General features: G+C 50.4%; 1 pseudogene; it reads right to left on the bottom strand.

Annotated features, from left to right (window-relative positions):
- Positions 1-207: 207 nt before the first annotated feature.
- On the bottom strand, positions 208-19,549 carry LOC139707036 (ruvB-like 1; annotated as a pseudogene).
- Positions 19,550-20,288: the final 739 nt, after the last annotated feature.

Here is a 20,288-nt window from a genome sequence, read left to right on the forward strand (position 1 = left end):
TACTTTTGCCCTCATCTTGTTCAGTCACGTCAGGGGACTTGGGGGGACCACACAATGCTGCCCATGAACCTGGGTCATTCGCTCAGATCCCAAGGGCAAGGGAGCACCCAGTGGCAGGGACCTGTGGGTGGCCTGGTGCTGTGGTCCCCTAGCTCCTGAGATGGGGCTTCTCCATTGAGAGCAACTGAATTTCCCACTGTCTGTCACTCAGCAGCCAGTCTGGGCAAATGGGGGGGTCACTTCTGGCTCTAGCCGTCCTGAGACACTTGGACCACAGGGTTCTTTTCTAATTCCTGCCCCAGCATGCATTCTCAGGGACTCGTCCCCATAGCCCTCGGCTGCTGGGGTGGAAGAGGCCCTCCTGCCACCTGTGCTGAGAAGGCCCAGGCCCAGCTCCTGTTGAACCAGGAAGACAGAAAACCCTGAGGGCGCCACCTGACCACTGCAGCCAATGGGCCTGAGGGAAGGCGGGAGACCTCCAGCCCAGGGACCCAGGGAGGAATGTCCCCCAGCTGTGGTGCAGATAGCAGGGCCACTGTGCTAAAGATGTGTCCGAGCAATTCTGCACCAGACCCCCTGTCCCCACAGCCTGGAGCAGCTATACTCAAAGGCAGGCTGAGGCCAGGCAGGGGCCAGGCGCCCCACTGTGTCTTCAGGAAGGTCTTACTGTCCTTACTGGTTTTGTTCCTGGAGAGACCTGCGTTCTCCTCAGTGTTTAGAGCAGCTCAACTCACAGTAGCCAAGCTACAGAACCAGACTAGGTGCCCCTCAGCAGATGGACAGATAAAGAAACTGTGGTCCCTATGCACAGTGGAATATTACTCAGCCATAAAGAAGAATGAAATGATGGCATTTGAAGGTCAATGGGTGGAGCTGGAGAGGACTGTGCTGCTTAAGTAAGCCAATTCCAAAAGCCAAAGGCTGAGTGTCCTCTCTGACATGCAGATGCTGACTCACAATAGGGGAGAAGAGAATAGAATTTCATTGGATGAGACAAAGGGAAGGGAGGGGAGGGACTGGGGGATGCAGGAAAATAAACGGACGTCACTTTCCCATGTTCACATAGGAACACAACCAGGGACACCCCACAGCAGGGCCAGTCACAGGAATGAAAATCACACCCCGTGTAGGTGACATGGCAGGATGCATACTGCTGTCATGGGGAGCTAAGAAGAACCAATTCAGAGACAAATGTGTGTTCCCACCTATGCCAAGGGACAAGGTGCAATGTCATTCAGTGTCCTCATTGAAGATGAAATGGGCTCTGCTGGCCTCTGGGAGCCAGTGTGAGGAAATTGACACTCAGGTCACCAGAGCGGCCCCACCTCCTCAGGCCTTTGCTCCTCACAGGAATGTCGAGCCTCAGAGGCCCGTGGAGACCCTGCCCATCAGGGACACGGCAGCTGCGGCCTTCAGTCCCCCTGCTGTCTCCTCCTAGGGGCAACATGCACTCCCTTCGTCCCATCCTGACTTGTGACATCATGGGAGGGGACAGACCCGGGCAGCAGGGACAGCTGGCAGCACCTACCTGATAACACAGTGGCCTCGATTGGAGGCAAAAATCACGATGGGGGCGATGGAAGATTCCAGAGCTCGGTGCAGGGAGGTGAAGTCCTTGATGTCCAGCATGTGCACCTCGTCCACAAACAGCACGCTGGGGACCCTCTGAGCCACGCCCTGGTCAATGTACTTGTTCACCACCTTGTTGACCTCGCCTTGGACAGGGTCCCAGCCAGTGGGGAAATGTCACCTGCTCTCTTCTCCACACCTAAATTCAATCAAGACCCAACCCTGCAGCCTGGTTCTCCTACTGGCTCTCTGACCCCAGGCTGGGTACTGGACCCATTCCAGGTTTGGTGTCATCATTTGAAAACAAGAATCGTGCCAGCTGTGGTGGCACACACCTATAACCCCAGCAGCCTGGGAGTTTGAGGCAGGAGGATCACAAATTGGAGACCAGCCTCAGCAACTTAGTAAGGCCCTGAGCAACTCAGTTGAGACCCTGTCTCTGAATAAAATACAGAATAGGGCTGGGGACAGGGCTCAGGGTCAAGAGCCTGTGAGTTGAATCCCTGTACCCTCATCTAAAAAAAATAAAACAGGCATGATCGCCCCCAAATGCCACAAAACGCCTTTTGTGGAGCTGTGTGGGGCATAATGACCAGGAGCTGCCCCATCAAGCCCTGACCCTGATGCCAAGACACCTCATTTGGGAGCTCCAGGGAGATGTGTTTTCAAATGTGAATTCCCCTCTGCTGCACTCAGTCAAGGAGCTCTTTTGGGGGCCGTGCATGACAATGCTTAGGTTAATGAGCTTTCCATCAAGTGCAGTTAGAATCCTCTCCCCAGGAAACCTGAGCAAGGAGGGTGAGAGCAGGCCCAGCCTCGGCCCCAGAAGCATCAGCCCTTACAGAACAGCAGACCCACCTCAGGTCTCAGCCCTCACCTTCCAAACCAGCGTCCCCTGTCATCAGGATGGAGCTGTTCCCAAAGAACCGGGATCTGAGGCCTGTCCTCTCCCAGAGCCATGATGTGGGGCTGTCAAAACCGAGTTCAGTGACAGATCTGCTCTTGGCCACTCATGGAGGAAGCTTAGGCTGCTGCGAGGCCTCAAGGCAACACTGGATTCATGTTGAACTTACGTTTTCAGGGAGTAAAGTGGTAATGGGCCCAAGACGGACATAAAATTGGGGAAGAGCCGGGCGCAGTGGTACACACCTGTCATCCCAGGAGCCGGGGAGGCTGAGGCAGGAGGATCATAAGTTGGAGGCGAGCCTCAGCAACCTAGCAAGGGCCTAAGAAACTCAGCCAGGCCCTGTCTCCAAATAAAAAATAAAAATGCTGGGACGGGACTCAGTGGTCGAGAACCCTGAGTTCAATCACTGGCATCAAAAAATAAAAAAAAAAAAAAAAAAATAAGTCCACAAAGGAGCAAGGGAGACCCACTGCCTGGTGTCAAAGTCAGCACCTTTCTGGGGCCTCAAAGGAAGCAGATGCTGACCTCAGCGGGTCCAGAGCACACAGTTTGGCCACAGCTTCCTACGGGAGTGAAGACTCAGAGCCGTGCAGTGGGGGGGGGGGGGTGGGCTCTCAGAGCCGGGAGCACGTCAGAGGCAGGGCCTCAACTCGGCTCTGGGCTCAAGCTTCACCATGCATCTTCCCTGTGATCTCTGTCTTCTTTGGCTTCATCAACTGGCCCATCATGGACAGGATGTCTAGTCTCCCCTGTAGGAGAGAGGACTTTCTAAGGCAGCTACCAAAGCCCATCCTCCTGCCTCCTGAGGGTCCCTGATGTCACTCAACTTGGAAGCCTGAGGTGGACAGGCCCAGCACAGCTCCCCTGGGAACGATGAGGGGCTCCTGAACTCAGAGGGATCCCCTCGAGGTTTCCCCTGACCTGCAAGAATCAAGCTGAGTCATGTGTGGTGGCATGTGTCTTTAAAAATCCTGGCGATTTGGGAGGCTGAGACAGAAGGACCACAAGTTGGAGGCCAGCCTCAGAAACTTAGTGAGGTCCTGAGCAACTCAGGAAGACCCTGTCTCTAAATAAAATATAAAAAGGGCTGTAGATGGGGCTCCATGTGTAAGCACCCTGAGGTTTAAGCTTCAGTACAAAAAAAAAAAAAAAAAAACCCTCCGGCCAGGTAGGAAGAAACTCCAATCCCAAGAGTCTCTGGCCTCTCCTGGGCAAAGTTCTGTGGGACAAAAAGAAAAACCAGATTCCCGGCAGAAAGCCCATTCCTGGTGGGGAGGAGGAGACCCCCTTTAGGATGAAGAGCAAACCTGACTCTCTGTCCAGCGGGGCCCAGAGTAGCGCCAGCTGGGAGCTGGAGGACTCGGGGCTTGAGCTCTGCAGAGGCTGGGGCCTCTGTGAGGCTGTCTGAAGCCCTGTGAAGGCTCCCGCCAGGAACCCCCAGCCCAAGGTGGAGAGCAGCTCCCAGCAGGCTGGCAGGCGGCCAGGGGCAGACCATGCCCAGAGATCAGCTGTGACAGCATCTGGACATTGGGACAGGGGACGAAGCTCATGTCGTGCTCATTGCTGAGCATCCCAGAAGGCCTCCAGGAGGACAGCATGGCCCTGAACACTGGTTCCCAGGGCCTTGGGAATGTGCTGGACCACAAGGCCTGTCCCTGGTGCCTGGTGATGGCCACGTCCAGGTCATGCAAAGTCCCATTCTAGATGACCTCCTTCTTCTTGTCCACGTCGCCCTTGGGCAGGGCATGTCCTCCTAGGCCTCCAGGGTGAACTCCGTAGCCAAGGAGTCGCACCTGCCTGCCTCTGCCAGCAGACCATGGGGCACCGGGACCACAGAGAGCTCAGTGACAGAAAGGTCTCCGCTGCCCACTGAGGGCCCCCAATGTCACCCTCCACCTGTGCCCCATGGCCTGGTGCAACACTGGGCTCCCAGACCCGCCCGGGCAACACCTGAAACTTTCTGGAAGATTTTCTCCCCTTTCTTTTCACTCCTGATAAAAGAGCATTCAGGGGACTCACTGGAGCCTAGAGCCCGGGCTATTCTAGGTGGTGATTTATGGGTGACACGAGGCCTTAGGCTCATCCATGAACCAGGGAGGTGCAGCCACCATGGGACGCAGCAGCAGATAGAGGAGGAGCCACCTGGTGCAGTCCCCTGGCTCAGGACTCAGGGAGGGACACCAGGGAGATAAAGGAAAATGGAAGACAATGCCTGGTGCAGCGGGAAGGGATGAAGGCTGTCTGGTCCCTGCCCCCCACAGGGTTTGGGTCTTGAGCACTCTGCCTGCTGAAGTCACCAGGAGAGGAAGACAGAGAAAAGCCAAGGTGACTTAGGTAAAGGGACAGCTGCTGAACTTCCCCCACCCACCTCCGCTGAGCAATGTGACTCCCTGGTCACCCAGGTCTCCCTCTGCAGACCATCAGGCATGGCGCGGTCCCCCGGGAGCATATCTTCACAGCCCTGCTGTTGGCCTCCATGTAGATGACGTCCCTGGCCTCAACTCGCTTCTTCTGCAGACTTTCAAAAATGCTGGGGTTCAGCTAATACCAAACCAAACCAGACATAAGGGGACTCAGACAACCATGATGCAAATTCCAGTTCCTTCTGACCCCGAGGGAAGAAACTTTTCTGTAAGAGACCTGAGGGGCCAGGCACAGGGGTGCACACCTGTCATCCCAGGGACTCGGGAGGCTGAGGCAGGAGGATCGCCAAGTTGGAGGCCCGCCTCAGCAACTTAGCAAGGGGAGACTCTCTCTGAAGACAATACAAAGCAAAATAAAAAGGGCAGGCTTCTGGCTCCCTGCTTAAGCACTACTGATTCAGTTCACAGGACTAAACATAAGAGAGAGACAGACAGACAGACAGACACCTGAGTTGCCAGCCACCCCAGGAGTGGATGGGTATGAAGGTTTGTGGCAGGGCACAAGAGCCTAGACTGGGGGCTTAGCACACCAGGAGGTGAACCTGAGGGTGACCATGTCTGCCTGTAGGAGACAAGAGAACATCACCATTACTCTTCCTTGCCTTGCCTTCAGGGGTTGCAAAGTGGTAGGAGCATTCTCACAGGGACCCGGCTGCTCTTAGAGGGTACATGTGTCGATGGCCACGCCCAACAGCATCCCCCAGGATCACCACTGCAGCTCCAGTCCTTGGGTTAGGGACACCAGAGCTTCCTGCTTAGCCACCTGAGGCTGCATTTGATGTGGCCCGTGATTCCAGCTCTCTGGGCCTTGGTCTCCTCCTCTATGTGACAGCACCCAGAAGCACCCGCAGAGGAGTCCAGCTCAGAAGAGAAATATAAGTTGGAATCCCCCCAAACTGTCTGGGTCAGGAGGCTGAGGAAGGAGGATCACCAAGGTGGAGGCCAGTGTAGACCACATAGCTAGTCCCTGGGGCTGGGGCACAGCTCAGTGGCAGAGCACTGGTTCACTATGGCCACAACTCTCGGTTTGAATCCCAGGACCAGAAGAAAGCAAATTCTAGCGTCTTCCATACTTGGGCTGTACACACACATCTTGGGGTGATGGTGCTAAACGGGGCCTTGCTCTTCCCTAGGGGTGTGCACTGGGCAAGGACAGCAGCCTCTACAGGACCCAGATGGCAGACAGGTCCTGAGGCTGAGCTTCCAGAGCAGCTGCTACAGATGGCCACCCTGTGGAAACACACCTGAACTCTGTCCCAGACAGAGTCTATAGTCAAAGGGGGGCAGCAGGGGACACAACACGGACTAACACCCAGTGTAGGGCTCCCTCGGCAGGAGGGGGCCCCCAAAAGGCCAATCCAGAAACAAAGTCAGTATGTGGTGGCCAAAGGCCAAGGGGGAAGGACAGCAGGTGGCCATTCATGGGAATTAGGTCCCTTGGAAGGTCATGACAATGTTCTAGAATTAAGATGGGGAGAGTAAACTACGTCATGCCTCAAAATCCTGTGGGCAACACACACTTAAAATGGGTGGATCATGTTCACAACTGCACCCCAACAGAGCTGCCAGGAGCTTAGCAGAGACCAGCCTCTCTGGCCTCCTTTGGGCATTTTGCAAACAGGACCAGGGGTGGGGAGTACCCAGGCCAAGATTCATAAGCCTCCTTCAAACTCAGACACTTCACAACTCCACACAATGCACCTGAGGTCGTTCTGTCCCAATATCTCATCCATGTGGGAAAACTGCCCAGAAGAACTTGGGTTTGGGGGAGGCTGGGGGTACCAGGGATTGGACTCAGGGGCCCTCCACCACCAAGCCCCATCCCCAGCCCTGTTTGGCATTTTAGAGTCAGGGTCTCACTGAGTTGCTTAGGGCTTCACTTTGGCTGAGGCTGGCTATGAACTCGCGATCCTCCTGCCTCAGCCTCCCAAGCTGCTGGGATCAGAGACAATTTTCCTCTTCTTCCATTAGGCTCTTTTCTTCAAGAAGCTGGACAAAGCAGACCAATGGATGGCTCAAATTTTCACTGTGTTCCTGTGTCCTCTCTCCTACAGGGAAGAGGACAATTTTTCTCTTTTCCTCTCAGGCACTTTTATATGGTTGATTTTCCAGATGAACTGGCTCAAGGTGTCATTCCTGAGAAGAGGCCACCTTCTCAGAACCTCATTAATCCAGGGTGGACAGGATGTGGGGAGGGATTAAAGAGAGAGAGAGAGAGAGAGAGAGAGAGAGAGAGAGAGAGAGAGAGAGAGAGAGGTTTGCAGAGCCAAGCTCCTGAGATGAAGGCCCCATTAGGAAACAGAAAAATAGCCCTTGGAAGAAGTGATATTTTCATGATCTCCATAAAGCAGTGACCGAGAAACCACCTCAGAGAATCAAAGAACCATCAAATTATAAAAGGGGGAAAGATGGAAAGATTCTATGGTGGATGGAGAGTGGTCTAGAGAAGAGAATCTGAGTCTCAGAGAGCTCAGAGGACTCTCAGGGGTCACCCAGTACCAGAGGACTCACAGTCACCCTGCCCCTCAGCCAGCACTGGATGCAGGATGACTGCAGAGCCCCTTTCTGAGCCTGAGGCCTTGATCTGGAAAACAGGGGAAATGAGATTTATGGCACCTGCGCACATGGACACACAGCTGTGAGGAACCACAGGTAAAATACCTCCTGAAGCCCGCAGCAGGGGACCTGGTTATGCAGCAGGGGACAGGTACAGAGCTAGTGTGGGTCAATCATAACAACAGTGGATGAGTAAAAACATTATGAAAAAGAAAGAAAAAAGAAAACAAAATTATGTCCACTTTGACTTTATGGGGAGGTGAGGGGGCAGTATTAGGAATTGAAACCAGGGGTGACTTACACCTGAGCCCCATCCCCATCCCCATTTTTTATTTAGACACAGGCTCTTCCTGAGCTGCTCAGGACCCTGACTAAGTTGATGAGGCTGGCCTCAACCTTGTGATCCTACTGCCTCAGCATCCTGAGCGGCTGGGATGACAGGAGTGCTCCACTGTGCCTGGCTGGCCAATGGTCATCATGCGGGGGATGAGATGGCAGAAGCAATTTGTTGACTTAACCACACAACTCCCAGGAGCAATGAGAAAAGAAAGAACTACTTGGACCTATGTCCAAGCCCTCTACAATGTGTCCCTTTATACTACACGGTGTTATCCTGAGTGTCCCATATGGCATCAACAGTGCAGAGACCAAGGAAAGAGGGACACAGAGGTCACACCACCTGCCTGGTGCCGCAGTGCCGAGGGCAGGGCTCAGGATGAACTCCCCTTGAGCTTTTTGGTGCCCTTGGCTGTCTTGAGCCCTATGATCACATGGCTGATGGTCTTGCTGTAGCCACCCATGGGGTTCTCGGTCTCACATGGCATGAGCTCGGTCACCCCCCCCATGGACCTCCTTGGCCTCTTTTATCCACAGCCCTGGGACGGATGGCCGATGGGGACACAGTGAGAAGCAGGACCATCCTTCTCTTCACATCCATCCCCTCCCCACCAACAACCTTCTTACCTCAACCTGCCACAGCACAAGAACTGACAAGTCACCTTACAGTACAACACGGAGCCACCATCATGGGTGGAGAGCAACACTACAGGGAGCGGTGGCCCACACCTGTCATCCCAGCTCGGGAGGCTGAGGCAGGAGGATGGTGAGCTGGAGGCCAGCTTCAGCAACCCAGTGAGTCCCTGATCAACTCAGTGAAACCCTGTCTCCAAATAAATTCAAAACAGGGCTGGGAGGTGGCTCTGTGGTTAGGTGCCCCGGGTTCAATCCCTGGTTCCCCTCCTCAAAAAAAAAAAAAAAAAAAAAAAAAGAAGAAGAAGAGATGAGGCTCGCTGCTCTCCTCACAAATGGGAAGGCCACAGAGGACTTCTTCTGGCAGGTGGCCATCGGGCTCTCTGTGAGCTGATATAGAAGTGTCCCAAAGGCAGAGACACATGGCCACAGGATCCGACATTCAGGCCACTTCCCACTGTTCAAGGGGGGGGGGGGCATTATCTTATCACACCATCCCTTGCCTTCTCTTCTCCAGAAACTTAACCAGGACAAGGACACTCAAGACAGGAAGCTAAAGGCCAGCTATCCTCTGCCTGTGATCCACCTGAGAGCCTCTAAATGGGCCTTTTGGAAAACACCCAAAAGAGAAGCCACATTCTGTGTTTGATGAACCAAATTCCCAGCTCCTGAACCCCAAGACAAACTTCCCAAACAAAGCCCAGAGCAGCTACACACACCTCGAGTCCCCGCAGCTCTGAAGGCTGAGGCTGGAGGATCATGGGTTAGAGGCCAGCCTCCACAACACTGAGGCCCTGAGCAACTCAGAGAGACTCTGTCTCTAAATAAAATGCAAAATAGGGCTGTGGATGGGGCTCAGGGGTTGAGGGCCCCTAGGTTCAATCCCTGGTACAAAAAAAAAAAAAATTCCCAGACAACATGAAGGTATCAGAAGTCTCTGTCAAGCTTGGAAAATTCTGGGCTTTTAAGCCTACTTTGATATTTTTTATAGAACCTTTTCTATTCAGCAAAGAGGAAATTCCTCCAAATGGAATGCCTGCCCATACTCACTGTCATGGGACAGTGATATGAAATTTTTCCAGGAGGGGAAGAAAGGCATCCCCGTCTCTCAGCCATTCATATTTGTCCAGAAGTTTCTCGGTGGTGACAAGTAGACAGAGGAAGGCCCAATGGACCATGGGCCCAGTTGGTGGCCAGGAGAGGGGCTGAAGGCACTGTCTCTGGCCATGACAGCACAAAGGACACGGGTTTCATCTGCTGGCTCCGGTTTCTAAGTCCCTGACAGGGACCTTTATCATGTCAAGGGAGTGGCACAGAGGGGACAGATGACCCTCTCTCCCTCCCTCTGCAGCTTCACAGGAAGTCAAAGGTGCAGGGACAGAAGGCTCCTGTCTTAGGGGAGGCCACAGCTTGCCCTTTCATTGTGTGGCAAAATCTAGAAGTTTCTCCTCACCTCCTGCCATCAAAAGCCCCTGCTGTGTCTCCCACCCCCCACCCCAGGAGTGACTCCCATCAAATGTGCCTGGTGACCTCTACTTGTTCAAATTTTAAAGCATTTCAGTTCCTGCTGAGCCATTGAAACACAAGCAACTGTGTGAAGACCAGTTTTATCAGGTTTTTGTCTCACAAAAATGGGTTTTTTAACAAAAATTTTAAGTTGTAGATGGACACAATTCCTTTATTTTTTTTTATTTTTTATTTTTATGTGGTGCTGAGGATGGAATCCAGGGCCCCACACATGCTAAGTGGGTCTCTACCGCTGAGCCCCTGCCCCAGCCCAGAAAAATGGTGTTTTTAAAATTTAAGTTCTTAAAAATATTAATATTCAGGTATTTGAAAGGTTGTGATATCTTACTGGTCACATTTTTGGGGGGTTCTTTTTGGTACCAGGAATGGAATTAAGGGGCCCTCAACCCCTGACCCCCAGCCCCAGCCCCTTTTATATTTTATTTAAAGTCAAGGTCTCACTGAGTTGCTCAGGGTCTGGCTAAGTTGCTGAGGCTAGCCTCCAACTTACTATCCTCCTGCCTCAGCCTCCTGAGCTGTTGCAATATGGTTCACATGTTTAATTAATGAGTTAAATAAAATCACTGGCACATGTTTAATTAAGGAAAAGTAAGCCTGGCACCGCAGCACACATCTGTAGCCATAGTTACTCAGCATACTGAGGCAAGAGGATGGTTTGAACCTAGGAGTTTCAGGACTGCCTGGGAAACATAGTGAGACCCTGAAAAATAGGAAATGAAAAGGGAAAAGAGAAGGAGAAATGAGGAAAAAACAATAGAGAGAAAAATTTTAAATGTAAAACCCAGGTGTGGTTGTGCACATGCATAATCCCAGCACCTCAGGATGCTGAGGAAGGAGGATCGAGATTTGGAGGCCAGCCTTGGCAACTCAGAAAGACCTTGTCTCTACATAAAATATAAAAAGGGCTGGGGACGAAACTCAGGGTTGAAGTGACCCTGGGTTCAATCCATGGTAGCAAAAAATAAAAATAAAAAGCCTAAGTTCAATGTGACACAAAGCTTAGCTTCTGAACACAGTTCAGAATTAGAACTCTTCAGTTCAGCATTAGTGTCACAGAGGGGCTGGGGGTGGCTCAGTGGCCATGGTCCCGAGAGAGAGAGAGAGAGACCCATAGTTTAGTGCTTACATTGACCTGCTTGGGAAGATCAAGAGGCAGAGCCAGTCCCTCAGAGAGGCACCGCAGGAAGACACATTGCCAGCCACCAGAAAATCAGATGGCTGTGGGGGGTGAAACAGGGTCCCATGATATCTCCCCACTTCCAAATGCTGCACCCTCCCACTGCATTTTCTTTCCTTCAGCATTAAATCAAAAGCTCCCCAAGTAGACTTCTTAGTCTATTTATTTATTTATTATTTATTTCGGTACCAGGGATGGAACCCAGGGGCCCTCAACCACTGAGCCCTGTCCCCAGCCCTTTTTATATTTTAGTTAGAGACAGAGTCTCACTGAGTTGCTCAGGGCATCACTAAGTTGCTGAGGCTGGCCTCCAACTTGTGATCCTCCTACCTCAGCCTCCCAAGCTTCTGGGATGGCTGGCTGCTCTTGCCTGTCTTGTCAACAGCACCAAAAGAACACAAGCATTCCAATCAACACATCACAGAAGAATTTTTAAGATGAAACATTTCAAAGCACTGGAAAACCAACAGCCATCTGTCACTCCAACGTGACACTCACCGAGAGCCCTGCAAAAGTTCTCCATCAGTACCTCTGTCTTCTTGATCTCCATAGAGTAAACTTTGCTCCCCACCATGGTGCAGAAAGGCACCTTTCTCCCAAGCTCCTGAGCAATCGCCAGGGCCAGGGCTGTCTACAGAGGCAAGAAAGGAAAGATTTTTATTTTATAGTCTTGAAAACATAATTCAAAGCCATCTATAAAAAATTTATTCAAGAGGCTGAACATGGTGTCACGTACTTTTTATCCCTAAGACTCAGGAGGCTGAGGCAGGAGGATGGGAAGATGGAGGCCATTCTCAGCCACTTAGCAAGGCCCTGAGCTACTCAGTGAGATGTGTCTCTAAATAAAATATAAAAGGGTTGGGGATGGGGCTCAGTGGTTAAGCACCCCTGGGTTCAATCCCTGGGTTCAAAAAAAAGAAAAAAACAACAACACAAACAAATCAGGAAGGATTTATCACATGACCTTCATTTTATGTTAAAAGGCCAGGAAATAGTGGATAATATGTGAGGCCAAATCTGGAAGCAGTGTGTTGGTCTGCAAGCTCCCCTGGACCGTGCCCTGTGGTCAACTATAAATTGACACTCAGTAACCTAACTTAGGTTGGCAGATGCTAAAGAGAACCAGGTGGAACAGACATCTTGTCAAATACCAAGTTATGGAAAGCAAATGCTCTCAAGTGGGCCCAGGACTGGGAAATGCCATGGCCTCTGAGTGCCACTTCATCCTCCCTCATTTCTGAAACAAGAATGAGGTCAGACCCCAGGTGTGCAGGCCACGCAGAGCCTCCTGAGTTGCTGAGGGCGTCACTAAGTTTCTGAGGCTGGCCTCCAACATTTGATCCTCCTGCCTCAGACTCCGAACATGCTGGGACAAGGCCAACTTGAGCTGCTGCTTCAAAGATGGCCCAGGGAAGGCTCCTCTTAGATTTTCTTTTCAATGCCAACCTGGGGGATGATCACCGATCACTGTGGGGCAAAATCCATTAGCCCATGGGGCAGAGGCTGGTTCTAGTTCTGATATCCCCCCTGTTTTCCAATGTGGTCTTGAGCACACAATAGTGCTAATGCTGGATGGCCTCATCTGATGAACTAAAATACAGTTTAGATTACAAGGAGCCAATGAGCTGCCCACAGGATGGTTTGGTTGGGACCATGTAGTCTTAAAAGTGCCTTTAAACTTGCATTTTTTGTGGGGGGATTGAACCCAGGGGCCTTCAGCCTATGAGCCCCATCCTCAGCCCTATTGGGTATTTTATTTAGAGACATGATCTCCCTGAGTTACTGGGGGCCTCGCTTTTGCTGAGGCTGGCCTCAAACTTGCTATCCTCCTGCCTCAGCCTCCCGAGCCAGCTACTGGGATTGAAGGCATGTGCCACTGTGCCCAGCTCTTGCCATTTTTTGAACCTTAGGAACTTTCATGTAGAAATCCAGCTATTTGGCTTCTTTTGAGAAACCAGGTCTGGACCCAGTGGCCCTCTTTTAGTGACAGGGCACCACATTTTTGGGCTTAGCCAGTCCCTTTGCTTGCCTTGCATCCCAAATGCTTAGGCACCTGAGTGGGCAAGCCCAAAGCATGTGTTCTAATAGCACATGGAAAATGTCTAGAATAGAACACAGAGGGATGTGATTCCAACACCACAAGGCCCAGGGGAGGCCACAGGCTGCTCTGCCCACCTGTTTTATTTTGCTGGTTCTGGGAATGGAACCCAGAGCCTTGTATGTGCCAGGCAGCTGCTCCACCACTGAGCCCCAGGCCCAGCATTTTCATTTAAAGACAGGGTCTCACTGAGCCTCTGAGGCTGGACTCCACCTTGAGATCCTCCTGCTTCAGCCTCCCAAGTTTCTGGGTTTACAGGTGTGAGCCATAGTGCCTGGTTTTCATGTCCACCTTCTACCCAAAATGTCTCTTCCCTGTTCTTTCACAGCCCCCAACTCCCCATTCTCAGTTTCCAGTGTCAAAATAGTGACCATGTCCCACTGAACAGCGTCCCTGCCTCCCTCCACGTAATACTGAAGGGGTGATCATTACCCTTCCATTCAAATAGGATCAATACTTGGTTAATAATGGTTCCATGTCTGTCCATCTTTCTCCAATTAAAAGCTCATGGAAGGGGCTGGGCTGGGGCTCAGTGGTGGAGCACTCACCTAGCATGTGCACAGCCCTGGGTTTCATCCTCAGTGCCACATAATAGTAAATAAACAAAACAAAGGTATTGTGTCCAACTACAACTAAAAAATATGATATTATTAAAAAAAAAACTCATGGAAGAAAAGCCACATACACCTACCCTTTCCTATGGAGCTCTATAAATCTCACTGGTCTTTGCATAGGGTGTCATCTTGAAAGTCTAACTTGTATTTTTTTTAATATTTTAATATTATCAGGCCTCCCAGCTAATCAATCAATACCCACCAAGATGCAACCCAGACTTTTATGGTGTTTACTTTTGAACAGGGTTGCATTATTTATATTTATTTTTTTTTCTTCAAAACAAGTTTAATTTTGTTCCAGCCCTAAATTAGGGGAAGAACTTATTTCTTAAAAAAAGTGCTCAAAAATCAGGCCATTATAAAGTTAAGCACCCCTCCCCTTAGCAAAAAATATTGAACTGATATAGGTGACTGAACTGATATAACTGATTTAGGTGTAGATGGACACAACACAATGCCTTTATCTTTATATGGTTCTGAGGATCGAACCGGGTACCACCCGTGCTAGGTGAGTGCTCTACCACTGAGCCACAATCCCAGCCCATTAACTTGTATTTTATGGATTAAGAAACTGAGAGCTGGGTGTGGGGGTACACGTCTGTCATCCCAGCAGCTTGGGATGCTGAGCTGGGAGGATGGCTAGTTGGAGGCCAGCCTCAGCAACTTAGCAAGGCCCTTAGCAACTCAGCAAGACACTGTCTCTAAATAAAATACAAAAATGGCTGAGGACGGGGCTCAGGGGTTAAGCACCCTTGGGTTTGATCCCTGGTAGCCAAAAAAAAAAAAAAAAAAAAAAAGGATTTCTCAGTCTTTCCTCTGTTTTTGGGGGACAGCCTTGTAGTGCAATTTGCTTAGCAGCATCATTGGCCTCTAACACTAGATGCCACGAGTCCCCCCACCACGTTTTGAAAACCACAAGAGATGATTCTCCAGATACTGGCAAATATCTCCTGGGGGGCAAAACCGGTCCAGGTTGAAAATCACTGCAGAGCTAATCTCACCTAGCTGGACTTCCAGAAAGAGCACACAGAGAACAGGAACAGCCCACAGCTCAGGGGTTCAGAGCTGGCAACTGTCCACACCAACGACACCAAACATTGAGACTCAGAAAGCCCTGTGGCCATCAAGAAAGGGAAATCAGGGGAGGGCGCCCTATCCAAAAGTACGTCCAAAACATCCAGAAAGAAAGGTTTCAACCCTGGAAATCAGACTTCTTAAGAGCAACACTGGAAGATAAAAAGTACCAAATAACACTGAGAGAAACAGCACTGAAGGAAACAGCTATCATGCTGGTGCTGTGGCGCAGGCCTGTCATCCTGGTGGCTTGGGAGGCTGAGGCAGGAGGATCACGAGTTGGAGGCCAGACTCAGCAAAAGCGAAGCCCTAAGCAACTAAGTGAGACATTGTCTCTAAATAAAATGCAAAAAGGGCTGAGGATGGGGCTCAGGAGTCGAGAGCTCCTGGGTTCAATTCTTGGGGTTCAATTCTTGGTAAGCCTCCCCCCCCAAAAAAAATGGAAGACGACTTGGACATGCTAATGTTCCTGTAAGTGCACACTGTATAGCATTCCAGCCTCAAAAAACTTCCCCCAGACTCAAGACTTCTTCATCCACCATCAGACACCACACAACACACCCTGGCAACTCCATATGTACAACTTCAAAATTAGAATTCAAGCTTTTATTTCACAGCTGATTGTGTTTCTGCTTCTGAAAGGTCAGGAGCCTGCCCCAGGTCTCCCAACTGAACAATCAATACACACCAAGACACAGCCCAGAACTTTAGGGTGTTTATTTTTGAACAGGGTCACATTAAGTCACTTAGAGCCTAGTGAAACTGCTGAGGCTGGCCTCCAACATGTGATCCTCCTCTCTTAGCCTCCAGAGTCACTGAGATGACAGGCAGGGGCCACCACCCCTTGTAAGAGCCCACTTCTTTACATACAAGAGTGCAGGCTCCTACTCTCCTGTGCCAAGAGGCCCTTCCAGAGAACAAGCCATGCCCAGACCAGGAGCTCTGGGAAGCCTAAGGATCTGGCCAATCCCCTTGCAGATCGCAAAAAGCTCCACCATGTGTCCTCTTTTGTCCCCTGGAAAGCCCAAATTGGGGGGAATTATCAAACCCTCTGCCCAATTCCAGCATTTATAATCAGTCAGCAGTTTGAAGCTCAGACTCAACTGAGCCATTTTGTGCCATCAGGAGACTTCCTGTTTCTCTGCCCAGAAAACACTAGAAGCCCCTTGAAGATCAAAATTGTGTTTCTGTTATTTGTCAATCATGCACGTAGCCAAAATAGTGGTGGGCAAATTTCACATTCAAAAAAATACTGGCTGACTCATTTTCCCCATCCAAAAATGTGCCACAGAAGATTTTTTAATATTTTTTTAAATTGTGCATGGACATAATATCTTTGCTTCAATTTTTTAATATTTATATTTTAGTTGTAGTTGGACACAATACTTTTATTTCACTTATTTATTTTTATGTGGTGCTGAGGATCGAACCCAGGGTCCTGCACATGCGAGGCGAGCACTCTACCACTGAGCCACAGCCACAGCCCGTCACAAATTTTTACGAGTCCCTGGACCAACAGAAATGGATTTTCAGCTGGGCGCGGTGGTGCATGTCTATAATCCTACCACTCAGGAGGCTGAGGCAGGAGGATCACGAGGTGGAGGCCAGCCTCAGCAACATAGCAATACCCTCAGCAACTTTAGCAAGACCCTGGCTCTAAATAAAATACAAACATGGGAAGTGATTCAGTGTTGATTGCCCCCAAGTTCAATCACTGGTTAAAAAAAAAAAAGAAGAAGAGAAAAGAAAAGGAAAAGAGATGCATTTCTCAAGCAAAGGAGACTTGAAAGAGTTCAAGCACCATCCCAGAGACAAGACCCCTCTCAGGACTTTCCCCTCCCTCTGACCAGGATGATTTTCATTCTAGAAGTATGAGTTGAGATCAGATTCCTTTCTTAAACACACATGTGACCCACGTCGCTAAACAAAGACTAGTTAAGATGCATATTCCAACTGGCTTCAACGTGAGAATCGTCCTCTTGGGCAGCAGAAATCAATGAGAACACAAGCACCTTTCCAGTTCCCAGGGGTTAGGGTCACAGCAAGGCTCTTCCTGCCATTTTCCTGCTTTCGATTAATTCTTCTATGATGTCACATGCCTGCAGCACAGAGGGGAGAAATGGTCACTATTACTGTGTTTCAGTGGGGAAAAAATGCAGTCCCTGGTCCAAACAATTCACAGACTCGTCCAACCAACCCTGAGAGCCAGCACCCTCCAGGCACAGCTCTGGGTGCCCAGACAGTGGAGGTGAGAGAGAAAAGTCTGCTGGGCACAGTGGCCCACACCTGTGATCCCAGGGACTTGGGAGGCTGAGGCAGGAGGATCTCAGTTCAAAACCAGCCTCAGACAAAGTGAGGCCCTGAGCAACTCAGAGAGACCCTGTCTCTAAATAAAATGCAAAATAGGGCTGGGGAGGGGCTCAGGGGTTTAGGGCTCCCCCCGCCCTCCAAAAAAGACATAGACAAGAAACCAGAGGCTTTTCTTTGGCCCTTTCTGTTACTTGGAGGCTCCAAGGCCACAGTCACAAGCTCATATAAATTGCAGGTTTCTGTAGCTGCTCAGCCTCCAGGGAGACCATGGGCCATGACTCTAGGGTCCAGCAGCTTAGAGGTGGTGGAGTGCAAACCTCCAGCTGTCATTACTAAACTCGGTGGCCTATAGATAGGCCATTTTTTTCTGCTAATAATAATAATAATAATAATAATAAATAATAATAAAAAATACCATAACTGCAGGGACTTGGTACAGTTGCCACTTAACAAAAGTAGAACTTACTGGTAAAAGGATGGTTAGGGTTAGGGCACGATGGTGCAGGCCTGTCATCCCAGGGCACCTGGAGGCTGAGGCAGGAGGACTGTAAGGTGGAGGCCAGCGTCAGCAGCTCAGCCAGATCCTGTCTCGGAATAAACACAAAAGGGGCCACAGTGTGGTTCTGTGGGCAGCGCCCCCGGGGTCAACGCCGGGCACCAAAGTGACACTGAGTCGGGGCGAATGCCGGGAAGGTCCCCACGCCCCCCAGCCCCGCCCGCCATCCCTCTCATGCATTCTCCTGGCCCAGGAGCCCCGAGGCCGCCTGCTTGACCAGGGCACTCTCGCTGAGGCCCAGCCCCTTCCCGTGGCTGTGCGAGGCGATGCGCGGCATCTTCGTGGTGCTCTCCACCTCCTCGATCTTCAAAGTGCCAGCCAGAGCCCAACCAGTGCAGGAGCCACTACCCTGCACCCGCCCAGGGGTTACCAAGGGCCATTACAAGGGCAGCTGGCAAGAGCCCGCCTCTGTCGGTGCCCCATTGGAGGATATTGGAACACCGCCACTCTCCATTGGCTCAGGCATGTGCTCATCGCAGCTGCCGGTAGAGCTCCGCCCACACACTTCCCGCTGTGTCTCTGGGTTGACTTCCCTGGCAACAGGTTCTTCCAGCTAGCTCTGAGGGTGTGATTGCAGGAGGGAGCCAAGAGTTTTGCTGCCTGGCTGAGGAGCTGAGCCCAGGGGGTGGGTGGCCCCGAGGAGCGTTATTCTGGGTGTTTATTTGGTACCAAGGATTAAAACCAGGGGCTCTAAGTCACTGAGCCCCAGCTCCAGCCCATTTTGTATTTTATTTAGAGACAGGGTCTCATTAAGAATCTTAGAGACTTGCTAAGTTGCTGAGGCTGGCCTCCAACTAGCGATCCTCCTGCCTGAGCCTCCAAAGCCGCTGGTATTAGAGGTGTGCGCCACCATGCCTGGCACCTACTCAGAATCTTAATAAATGAGTGAGAATTTATCAGAAGCAAATGGCATTGCACCATTTTGCAGATGAATAAAATGCATCCAGAGAAATACAGAACTTCCAGGGATAAGTGAGTTCACAGGAGGGTGAAGACACGCCCGAGATCCAGCCCAGCTGTGGGGGCTCCTGACTCCCATGTGATTTCTTTGTCCTCTCTAGTCTGACTTTAAAATCTAATTATTTTATTCTAATTATTGACATCATTATTGAGTCAATGTTTGCCTCTATCCCTATACTGCTTTACATTATGAAGGTGGAGAACACATATTTACCATTTTAATTTTAATTTTGGAACGTGGTACACAGTCTACAAACAAGCTTCTAGATAAGACTTCTGATGAATTCAAAGAAAGTTCTAGAAGATATCCCCCTGCACACGCACACACACGGTTGAATCCATGCTCTTTAGTTTTATACTATGGATTGAACCCAGAGGCACTTCACCACTGAGCCCCATCCCCACTCTTTTTTTATGTTTTATTTACAGTCAAGGTCTCACTGAGTTTCTTAGGGACTCACTAAGTTGCTGAGGCTGGCCTCCAGCTTGCAATCCTCCTGCCTCAGCCTCCCAAGTCACCGGGATGACAGGAATATGCCATTGTGCCTGGCTTCAATTATATTTTGTATCCACTAATAGGTACTAAAATGCCAGATCAATGCAATGAAACATGCACCAATAATCCTATGGAGAACTACCTTCCAGAACCGTGCACTGGACAAACCATCTATCCCGTCTCTCAGCTTCTCACTCCCATCAAGTTTCACCTTAAGTCCTTCCACCTCTCTTCTCTCCAGCCCAAGACTGAGGCCCTCAGTCACTTGGTTCCCAACTCTTTTGCTCCCTGCCTGCCTTGACCTCTGTCCCATCTTATCTTTGAACCCCCAAGCCTGGGATCAAGCCTGCCTTTCCTTCTGTACTGCTGCTCAGGAGGAGAAAGTCACCCAGGGTTCCCCAGGAGCCCTTGTGTCATCATAGCCTCCAACCTCAGCTGAACACTCACAGCTGTGCAAGTGATGATCTAATATTGTATTAGTTAGAATGTTAGTATAACTGCATTAATGGAGAGATTCAAAACAATGGTGGGTAAAGCAAAATAGAAGTTATTTTTCTCAGTTGGGCATATTGCCGCATGCTTGTAATCACAGGGCTCAGGAGGCTGAGGCAGGAGAATGTCCAGTTGGAGGCCAGCCTCAGTAACATAGTGAAACCTAGTCTCAAAATAAAACATTAAAAGGGCTGGAGATGGAGGTCAGTAGTTAAGCACCCCTGGGTTCAAGCTCCAGTACAAAAAAAAAAAAAAAAGTATGGCTATCTGCAAGGGATTTCCAAGAAAGAAAAGCAAAGCCCGGGACCCAATGGCTTGACTCGATTTTGAATTCTATGATATATTTAACGAATGAACACCAGCCAGGCAAGGTGGTGCACTCCTGTCATCCCAGCAGCTGGGGAGGCTGAGGCAAGAGGATTACAAATTAGAGGCCAGCCTCAGCAAAAGCGAGGGCCTAAGCAACTCAGTGAGGCCCTGTCTCTCAGTAAAATATAAAAAAGTGCTGGGGATGGGGCTTCGTGGATAAGTGCCCCTGGGTTCAAATCCTGGTGCCAAAA

This window comes from Marmota flaviventris, chromosome 9 (genome assembly GCF_047511675.1).
Source record: "Marmota flaviventris isolate mMarFla1 chromosome 9, mMarFla1.hap1, whole genome shotgun sequence".
Classification (NCBI taxonomy): domain Eukaryota; kingdom Metazoa; phylum Chordata; class Mammalia; order Rodentia; family Sciuridae; genus Marmota; species Marmota flaviventris.